Source organism: Homarus americanus, unplaced genomic scaffold, assembly GCF_018991925.1.
Source record: "Homarus americanus isolate GMGI-L3 unplaced genomic scaffold, GMGI_Hamer_2.0 scaffold1024, whole genome shotgun sequence".
Taxonomy (NCBI): Eukaryota; Metazoa; Arthropoda; class Malacostraca; order Decapoda; family Nephropidae; genus Homarus; species Homarus americanus.
Window position 1 is genome coordinate 1,294,763 of NW_024715228.1, and position 11,374 is coordinate 1,306,136.

Below are 11,374 nucleotides of genomic sequence, written 5' to 3' on the forward strand. Positions count from 1 at the left end.
GTGTTTGTCCTCAGCATTCTCATTGTTGAATTAGATTACAGTACTGTAAGATATATTAGATTTCAGGGACACTTCTTTTAAACTAGGCTCAACCCTAAACTTTCCAATCTTGGACTTTTGTATTTTTATGTATGTAATTCTGTGTACAGTACTGTAGTCAAAACAACAACTTTTTTTTTTCCCTGTGGACAAAGATAATTTCCATTATTTTTCCTAATGAAACGTAAATCATAATATCCTCGTTCATGAAAAATTGGACTATTCAGTGAAAAGAAAGTCAGTTGAATATATTTTAGTATATTCTGTTCCCGGACAGAATATTTCTCTAAGAAATTTTGCTTAAAAGTAAATCTTGGTAGATATAAGTGGTAAATATTCCGATTAAGGCATGTCCCACTCTCACACCTCTTGTTTGCCTGCTGAGGGGATGTATGTAATCCTTCCATTATAAAACAAGTTAGCATTTGGTATGTAAATTGAAGGAGTAATTATAACAACAGGTCATTCAGATGAGTTAAGATTTCTTTGATGTCTTCTTCATATGCTTTCATTGTGGGTGTGGATGTTTCAAATGAATCATGAGCATAATGGCACCAAAAATATCACTTGCAAAATAATGTATGTTGTTCATGAGTGTTTTAAGATGTGCACACTATGGACAATTTTAAGGGTGAGGTTGTTTATACTGAAGCATAAAGGGAAGGGTTTGTTGATCACATTTTCTCCCAGTCGGACAGGCTTTACTGCCTAGCAATAACTGTACATGTAGATACTGTGAGTGTGTAAACTACTGTATAGAGGGTAGGTAGCTACATACAGAACATTTTATTGTATTGCCAAAGAAATTTACAAGACAAATGAATGGAATATACTGTAGATGTTTTTATATCATACTGTACTGTCATTTTAGTTCCGATAAAACATGATAAATCTGCTGATATTTATGTAGCAGCTTTGCTTTGGTTGCCAATCGTTCATCAATTAGATAATATCAACACTACACTTAATTATGATTTTGTTTATTCGTTGCTAAAAGGCCAAATGATTCTTACTCGGCTACATTCTAGGCAATCTTGTTAGCTTTGGGTCATACACCTTGCAAGGATCAAATTAAAGTATGACTGAAGAAACATACTCAGCTCAGATTTCATACAAATCTAGTCAAACTGAACAAGGAATTGAAGTTTATTGTTTTTAATTATACAGGTATTAGTATTTCTTGTAATGATTTTGCAAGTAACTGATATGTATAGTGTCATAAATATTTTAATTATTTATCTTTTAAAAGGGAAATTTACATACTGATTGCCTATTTGTTTCCTTAGACTGGATTTAAGGGCTTAGGGTCACAATGCTTGACCGGGGTGTGTTAGAAAAATATTGGTGGTACTTGTAGTCTACTTTTCAATGTACCCTACATGGTCACTGCACATAGTAGTAAGTGTTCACTCTTTGGTGCCAGTGTTGTATCAATGCACCATTGTTCCCTTTGGTGGTAAAGTGAGTATCAGTGGACTCTTGTACCCTTTGTGGTCATTGCATTTAAGTATCATTACACTAAATTTATGATTTCTCTGGAAAAAAAAAGAAAGCCAGTATACCCTCATTTTTTCTCTTTAATACATTGATTAGTCAGACATACAAATTTTTGTCCATATAAGGGGATTATTTACTTGCATGATAATATCATATTACATGAGTTTATATTTATTATCTGCATTGAGCTGTTTCTACATAGTGTACGTAATATGTATTTCTCAGCAAATACTTATGAATTTTGGTATTGTGTGTAGTAAAATATGTCATTGTGTTTCTAATTTTACATGCTTGTGTGGTCATTGTTGACGAGTAAGAAATGTAGTCTTGGACGCCCATTTCATATTAGGTTCTAAGGTATTAACTGATGCTTTTAAAAGTAATTGGTCTCATTTGAGTAAGTACAGTACAGTATATTGTTTGTGAGTCACTTAAAACCAAGTTAAATATATACGTATACTGTAGTGTATGTCTTTAAAACTTGAGATGTTGTTTTAAAAGCTTGCTGTTCTGGAGTTAGGTGGGCAAATTAGACCTACACACACACACACACACAAATAAATACTTGTGTGTGTGTTTATATAATATGCTGAGTACTGTACTGTACATAAAAGTCTCCTTTAACCAGATTAATTGGTGAATAGCCACACTGGTTCAGTGAGAATCCAAGTTACTCATAAATATTATCATTGCCAGACAAAAGTCTTCCTAAACTGATAATTTTGCAGTTACTCAAGCTGTTATCCATCAAAATTTGGAAAAATGAATGATAAAGCACCTATGAAGAAACTTGACAAGTTATATATATATATATATATATATATATATATATATATATATATATATATATATATATATATATATATATATATATATATATATATATATATATATATGATATATATATGTGTATATATATATATATGTGTATATATATATGTGTATATATATATGTGTATATATATATATGTATATATGTATATATATGTGTATATATATGTGTGTATATATATATATGTGTATATATATATGTGTATATATATATGTGTATATATATATGTGTATATATATATGTGTGTATATATATATGTGTATATATATATGTGTATATATATGTATATATATATGTATATATATATATATATGTGTATATATATATATGTATATATATATATATATATATATATATATATATATAGTCAACCCTCACTTTACGCGGTCCCACATTCCATGTTTACACGGTAACCTGCCAGAACCCGGGATGCTCACATTCCGCTTGCGTGTACCCCCCCTTTACACGGGTGAAGTATAATTTTTTTATTTAGCTCATAAAATTCATACAAATTATCCGGCCAGAATATAATTTACATTGCTGGAATTCTTACAATTTGATGATCATTTTGAATATGAGCATCATAGATTTTGCATTAGACATTCAAATTTTAGATCTAATGCAAGTATTTTGTTTACTCAGAGCAAATATGTTATCTTTTGTGCAAAATATATGAATTGTATATTCAAAATATTCCTGGTCTTGCAAGGAATCCAGCAATGTCAATTATATTATCCTAACTTTAGTCCGAGGTATTATTTATTACTAAAAGTTAAAATCTAGTTTTTCACCCAACATTTCTCTGGTAGGGAGGGAAGGTGGGGGGGAGGGTTGGGACCGACCGACCATCTGGCACGGTTGGAAGAGGGGGGGGAGGCAAGGTGGGGTACTTTGATTGACAGATAGTGTCGTGAAGAATATTTTTTTTTTATTAACTGAAGATATTTGTTTTAGCTCATAAAATTCATACGAATTACCCAGCCAGAATATAATTTACATTGCTGGAATTCTTACAATTTGATGATCATTTTGAATATAAACATAATAGATTTTGCATTAGACATACAAATTTTAGATCTAATGTAAGTATTTTATTTACTCTGAGTAAATATGTTATCTTTTGTGCAAAATATATGACATTTATATTCAAAATATTCCTGGTCTTACAAGGAATCCAGCAATGTCAATTATATTATCCTAACTTTAGTTTGAGGTATTATTTATTACTATACCTTAAAATTTAGTGGTTTTCCCCAAAAATTTCTCAGAGAGGGAAGAGCCAGGGAGTGTAGTGTGAGAAGAGGGGGAGGGAGTTGAGTCCATTATTTGAATGGACATTAACTTGGCGACTGTATTTCTCTATTTCTCTTAAGTATTAATTGTGTGCATGTACCATCATAAAATTAAGATGTTATTTTTACCAGAACATAGGTATTGTGTCGGAAAAAGTGGAGTTTGGGGGTCAGCCGGTCTCTATTTCATTTAATCCCATATGTTATGTTGTTCACTTTACGCGTTTCTCCTGTGGGCCTCCATGGGTTCAATTGACCGCGTAAAGTGAGGGTTCACTGTATATATACATATACAGTCAACCCTCACTTTACGTGGTTAATTCAACCCACAGGGTACCGCGGAAAGTGAGAAACTCGTAAAGTGAACAACATAACATTTGGGATTAATTGAAAGAGAGACGGGGCCGACCCCCAAGCTCCACTTTTTGACGACACACAACTATGTTGTACTAAAAATATTATCTTAACTTTATGATGGTATGCACACACAATTAATAATTAAGAGAAATATCAATAAAGTTAGGTTTTTTAACACTTACATTAGTAGAAAAGATGGCTGGGCACACGGGGATGGGCGGTTGGTTCCGAGGCAGAGGGCAGATTATTGGCCCTCACCTGTATCACTTGTATCAATTGTATCACTATCCACCACAGAGGCTTGCAGGGCCTCTTTGTCAAACCCCTCGAAGTCCATATCCTCACTATAATTATCACTATCACTGACTTGGGCCAGCTGTGGTGGGTGGCGGGTGAAGAACTCGGTAATGTTTTGATGACTGGGCGACCTTGTGCGCACCATGCTCGCGCCGTTTACACAACATGGCGGATGGCAGGAGGTTTGGATCCAAAAATTGCGAGGCTCGCCAGCTGCTCTCCGCGTAAAGGGGTACACGCACCGCGGAATGTGAGCATTCCTGTTTCGGCAGGGTACCGCGTAAACGTGGAAACGCGGAATGTGGGACCGCGTAAAACAAGGGTTGACTGTATGTATGTATGTATATATATATATATATATATATATATATATATATATATATATATATATATATATATATATATATATATATATATATATATATATATATATATATATATATATAATGAAAATAAAGAAATCATGAATATGGCACCTGACAATCATGTACGAACTTGTAAATCACATGGGAAAAAAATCAATATTGCTTAAGTGCTTTTGTGTATTTAACACATCATTAGAAGCAAATTACACAATGATACAAAGTCAGAGAGAGCTACATGTTCTCTGTCACACCCAAGAGGCAACTATACATTTGTGTATTAATCAAAATCAGTGTCATTATTAGCATGTTATGAACACAAGAAAACATTATACAGTTATCTCTTTAAATTTTGATAAAATTATTAGGGGTAAAGCCATCACTGCAGTGGTCATTAGAACAAAGCTGGTACTGTATTAATAGGCCAAATGGTCTTACCACATGTCTCTCCAGTAAAAATTTCCATATTTGTACACAGACATATGATTTGTGTACAATGTGTCAAACATTTGTTGTATATTAATTTCAGGATGATATAGATTCTTTGAGAGTCAGGTAATACTGAACTGATTGGTTTTTACATTACAGCAGATACTGTAGTGGTTTTCTTTGTCCACAGGTTTACAATACAGACCCATAAAGTTGAATTTCAGAAGTCAAATAATTATAGGTACAGTACTTTATGTAAGTTCATACGTAGAGTCAAAGTTTATAAATAGTTTTTAACTATTGGAGTGGATAGTTTTGGTTTGTGAGCATTAAGCAGTGCAAGTATATCAGGTTATGTAAGATTATTTCTGTCTCCTTAACCTCTTCTCAGATGGATTGTAACCAGTGAATTGAATTGCAGATAAATTAAAGCAAGAATGAGAGTAAAGATAGACCTGTAGCTGTATTATTTAGGATAGGTTATATATATATATATATATATATATATATATATATATATATATATATATATATATATATATATATATATATATACAGTATAAATAAAATAAAACCCTTGCACAATCTCCACCAACACATATCATTTTTATTCAGGACTTGGTGTTGCTTAGGTGAGAAGATTGTTTCAAAGATTTTTTCGAAAAAGTAAATGTACTCCAACTTTGCTCATTTGTCATGTAATGAAAGTTATGGTGGTGTTGTTTTAGATCTCGACAATATCTTTCATGTCTTTGGGGAACAGGTATGTGATTATCCACATGGAATTCAGTCTAACTTAGAATCTGCAAATTTGTGTCAATAATTTTATTTAATGTTTACTATTCATGTGTATGAATGCCTTTTTTCCCTATGTATATATGGACATGCACATATGAAGTAAAGTGTGTGTGTGTGTGTGTAATGTGAAGTTAGTGTGGATGGTATTTGGCATGAGGAGGTTATAGTACTGTATGGCTATATGAAGTGTGTGGCACTGGTGTTGTGAAGATTGTGAGTAGGGGATTTTGCCCGACAATCGGACATATTGTCTGCATTTTTTAAATGTCAGTGTACCATGTTTCATAATTGTATATAAGAAAAGAGATGTTTATTTTCAATAAAAATAATTTTAAACATTACTCTTTTTAATTTTTAATTCCTTGTGATGAAGTGGAAATAGTTGTCATATGTACCAGAATATTTCCCGTAAAAATTATTTTTTTTCTTTATCCAAAAAATAGACTGAGCTTATGACTGAATGGGTTAAAGAATAACAACTCCTGGGGGCAGCTGCTGAGCCACTCACAGCGCTATCGTGTCAGCTGATATTGTCAACATTCAAACATGAAGATGGAAGACACTGCTGACCTCTCTGCCAAAATCAAAGAGAAGAAGACCTAATTTCTCTGATGAAGAATTGATGGTCCTCTTGAAAGAAGAAGGAAGAGGAAGCAAAGTTATCCTCAGGAAGCTGCATAATACCAACACAATCAAGACAAAAACAATGCCTGGCTGTTGGTGGTAGTGGCCTTTAAATAAACCAGACGAGACAGAGAAATTGTTGACTTATTGACTGAGGTATCGTCATTGCAAAATAATTATTATTATTATGATTATTAATCTAACAATAATTATATAGGCATTCCCTTCAAGAAGCCTAAACTCTTCATGCAGTATTTGAATGTACTGTATGCCTGTAGTGCCCCCATCCCTTAAAAAAATACCATGATGTAGGTGAGTAAAATTTGTGGTACAGGTACAGTAATTAATCAAAGTAAACAGTTGAAAAAAATTTAATGTTTGGGTAAATATTTATTAAAGTATTTTGTTGAATTATTTTCTCAGGTTGGTGTAAGCAGGAAGAACAATGTGAAGGTGGAAGACGACTGAAGAATTTAAGAGCATGAGTGGGAGACTTCTGTGTAGAGGAGGGAGTGACGTTATGGTGAAGTGTTGAATATTGTTGTTAGTATAAAAATTTGGTTAGGCTTTACATCTCAAGTTAAATGATGGAAACGGTTTTGCTGCAACTAATAAGTTTGTTTTAGCAAACTTAAAATACCAAGTCATCACTTTTACTTAAGTCACGTGAAAGCTTGTATGTACAGTAAACCATTGTTATTCGCAAGGGTTAGGTTCCAAGGAAGGGCGCAAATAGGCAAAACCACGAATGGCAACTTATACTACCTTAGTGCACTACTGTATACCTGTACCAAACAACCGACCAGCCATGCAGCACTCATCCCCTCTTTTAACTTATCTAATAATTCAACTTTCTTTGTCAGGGGCATCACTGACTTCTGCCTTTTACATTTCACTCCACTAGCATCACTAGCACTGACACTAGACAGTCTTTTAGGGGCCATTTCACACAGAAACACTAAAGTTTTGAGAGTACAATGTCAGATGCTGCATCACAGGCAATGGTTGAGCATGGACAGAGGGAGAGGAGATTCTCGGGCATGTGGGGTGATTCGTTGTGCTGCGGGAGAAGGCTCGCAAGCTAGCCACCATAGCCACTCTGCCTTTTTTTTTCTTTTTTTTTTTTACAGGAATTAGCCCACCTGGGCACAGGTCAAACGACCCACAACGGAGCCTGGGGGACGAAAAAAAAAAGAATGGAAAGAAATTGAAAATATAGAAAAAAAGGTTATACTGTATTAATCTACACCACGAAGATGCTGGAAAACCAGCTTTTTAAAGTGAGACATTGTAAGAGCAAGGAAACACAGAAGAAGGCAGAGCATTCCACAGTTTCGCTGTGTGAGGAAAGAAGGAGGTACTATAACGGGTTATTCTCGTGCTTACTGTGAATCGTCGAAATCGCGAATCGCAAAGATGAGAAGAGAATAATTTTGTTAGATAAATATTAGTTTCTGAATTACTGTATTATTTTATTTTATTTCAGATTAGAGCGGAGTTGTGAGAAAATTACAAGAATTTTTGAGCTTCTGCGGGAGACTTGCGTATAGAGAGCAGGGACTAAAGTTATGGTAAAGTGTTTAATCTTGTTGGGAATTAGAACAAAAATTCATTTTTAGCATAGATTTTGTGGAGAGACTGCATTGAAAGTTCATTACACAAAAACTTGGGTACCCTTCATTGTTTGTTGATTGTTGTCTTAAAAGGGCTAAAAAAAATATTTTTCTTGTACTCAAACTAGACAGGCTCCTGCATTTAAGAATATTTTGGTTCTATCTTATCGCAATGAATTTGTCCCGTTAGTTCAATCCCTTAAATTATTAAATATTAATGTTGTTTTCAAGTATGACTCAACTAATGCTAATACGTTAATTAAGAACAACCCAACTTTGAATGTAAATAGAAGTGTTTACTGCATTCCATGTAGTAATTGTAATGGAAGTAATTTAGGTCAGACTTAACATGACTTGTTACGTTGCCCATTTTTATAAACTCTTCTTTTGTGTGTAGTGGAGGTGGTGTGTGGATTAGTGGATCTCATGTTATTGACCTGACCAGATGTTTTATAAGGTCACCCCTTGTATAAAAGCCTCTCTCACTCCCTGTAAATTCAGTTGCCTCTGAAGATATCTTGAATAAAGACAAAAGCTAAGGTGGTGCTCCATTGTTTCCCTTTTCCTGTGTGGTTATATATATATATATATATATATATATATATATATATATATATATATATATATATATATATATATATATATATATATATATATATATATATATATATATATATATATATATATATATATATATATATATATATATATAAAACAGTGTCACATCACATTATTTTACAAAAAGTATTTTCTCATAGGTTTTTTATTTAATACAATCGGTAGTAATGCTCGTTTTTGCCACAAAATTAGTGAAATGTACCTTTCCTAATCTTTACCTAACCTAACCTTTACCTAATTTAACCTTACTATGCCTTACCTAACCTAAATTTAAATCAAGTGAATGTTATGCTTTTACTGATGGTTTTGTGCAGACAAACAAGGTAAAACAGGCTGTGCAATTGTATTATATAAATAAAAAGAGATGTTAGTGTCAAACAAGCAAAGGCTGACAACTGGGCCAGCACAACACAAACTGAACTACAGTAACTGGAATCTACTTAGCCACAGACTGCCTTAAAGTAAATGGAGGTGGGGTGATATTCTGTGACTCTCAAAGTGCTTTGAAATCAATGAACAGCCCGTCAGGTTTTATGTCTAAAGTTGCATGTGATATTAAAAGAAATGTGATAACTGCCAATGAGAACAACTTTCGTATCGAATTTGTGTGGATTCCGTCCCATGTTGGAATCAGGTATCATGACCATGCTGATAGACTGGCCAATGAGGCATGTAAGAAAGAAAATGTTGACCGTGACCTTGGTCTGTCCAATGCTGTAATTAAAAACATTCAAGTCAGAATCATGAACTCTGATCTAGAAGAAGTGAGAAATGCAGAGAGACCTGACAGTTGTAGCATTAGTAAATATGACAAATTTTGTGACAAGAGGTACCAGTATGGCCAGCATAAGGACAGAACCACACAATGTGTTATAGTTGTGGCCAGAATTAGGCTAGGATACAGACACATCTGGCAAGTTAGTAACGCTGTACCCATACCGGAACACTCAGCATGTAAACTTTGTGATAAACCTCTAAAGCATACACTTGAACACTATCTTATTGAATGTGACACTGTCAAAGACTTCAGGCCACCTGGCTTATTGTATCATGAACTTTGTAATTACTACATTGAATCGGGGGTGCTTGAGGACATTCTTGCTGTTTATCCCAAATTTGCTAGCCTACACTGATTAGTCTTCAATTAGAATATGACGTCCAATATATATCAACCACTGTCTTGCATGACAGCGAACAGTGACATCACCATATGACTCTGACCTATATATACTGCTAATGAATATGATGCATTTCTTTGTGTACGAACCTCTGTCCTGCATGACAGTGAACAGTGACATCACCACATGACTCTGACCTATATATACTGCTAATGAATATGATGCATTTCTTTGTGTATGAACCTCTGTCCTGCATGGCATTGAACAGTGACATCACCCACATGAATCTGATCTCTGTATATATATGAAGATCGTTACGAGGGACGGCCATCTAGATATCTAACCGACCTTCTTAATAATTTTGTTGCCTGATTCACCTTCTTCTCGCAATGGCCCGAGAACTTCAGCTCATTGTCAGCATACACACCTAGGTCCTTTTCATATTCGGTCTCGATTAATGCAGTTTCGTCGTCCTGTTGGGACATGTGATACACCTCCTTACCGTTGGTACGTCCCAGGTGCAGCCTCTTACACTTTGTGACATTGAATCTTAGCAGCCATTTCTTTGACCATTCTTGAAGCTCACAGAGATCCTTCTGCAGCTTTTCACAGTCTGCTTGGTCCTTAATTTTCCGAAATAATTTGACGTCATCCACAAACATTTGTATGGAGGAGTGTACAGCGTCAGGCATGTCATTTATGAAGCAAACAAACAACAGTGGACCCAATACACTGTCCTGTGGTACCCCGCTTGTGACAGGTACGTATGAGGATTTCATGCCATTAATCACCACACACTGTTTGCGGTCATGAAGAAAGTCTCCAATCCACTTTAGGTTAGGTAAGGTAAGGTAATTTAGCGTTCAACTTATTGTCTTTAACCATTATGATGATAATTATGAATGTTTTGGTTATAAATCACTTACCCATTACCAAAGCTCCTTTGTATACTACTGTTGGCACACATAAATGAGTCATGAGTACTTCTTGGATACTTGGCAGAATAGCTTGTTATAACTTGAAAGGTATATTTTTCATTTCATATGTGGCACGCATACCAAGGAACTTCTTTCAGATTTTTACTACGAGGCTGCAATAACTACTATCTTCAGTTTGCAGAGGAAGATGTATACGAGTATAAGCTACCTTTTGAAACATTTCACATAAAAACAACTAAGAAATATAGGAACAGTGAACTAAAATGAAATTTAACACTTTTATTGTTTTAATAAATAGGTATACAAGAAAAAATTTTAATAAAAAATAAATATTTTTCTTTTTTCCTACAAGATAAAAAAAAAGGCAGTTTACAGTAGCAGATAATAAATGAAGGAAATACTGTAACTACCCTGAGATTCTCATTACTTACTGTACATTACTATACAGTAATAGCAATTGCAAGGTATGGCAAAAGAAAAAAAAGAAAAAATTTACAGTAATTGCTACATATTTGAATTGTATGTAATACAAGGAGATAAAACAAACCCATGCTGAGGTC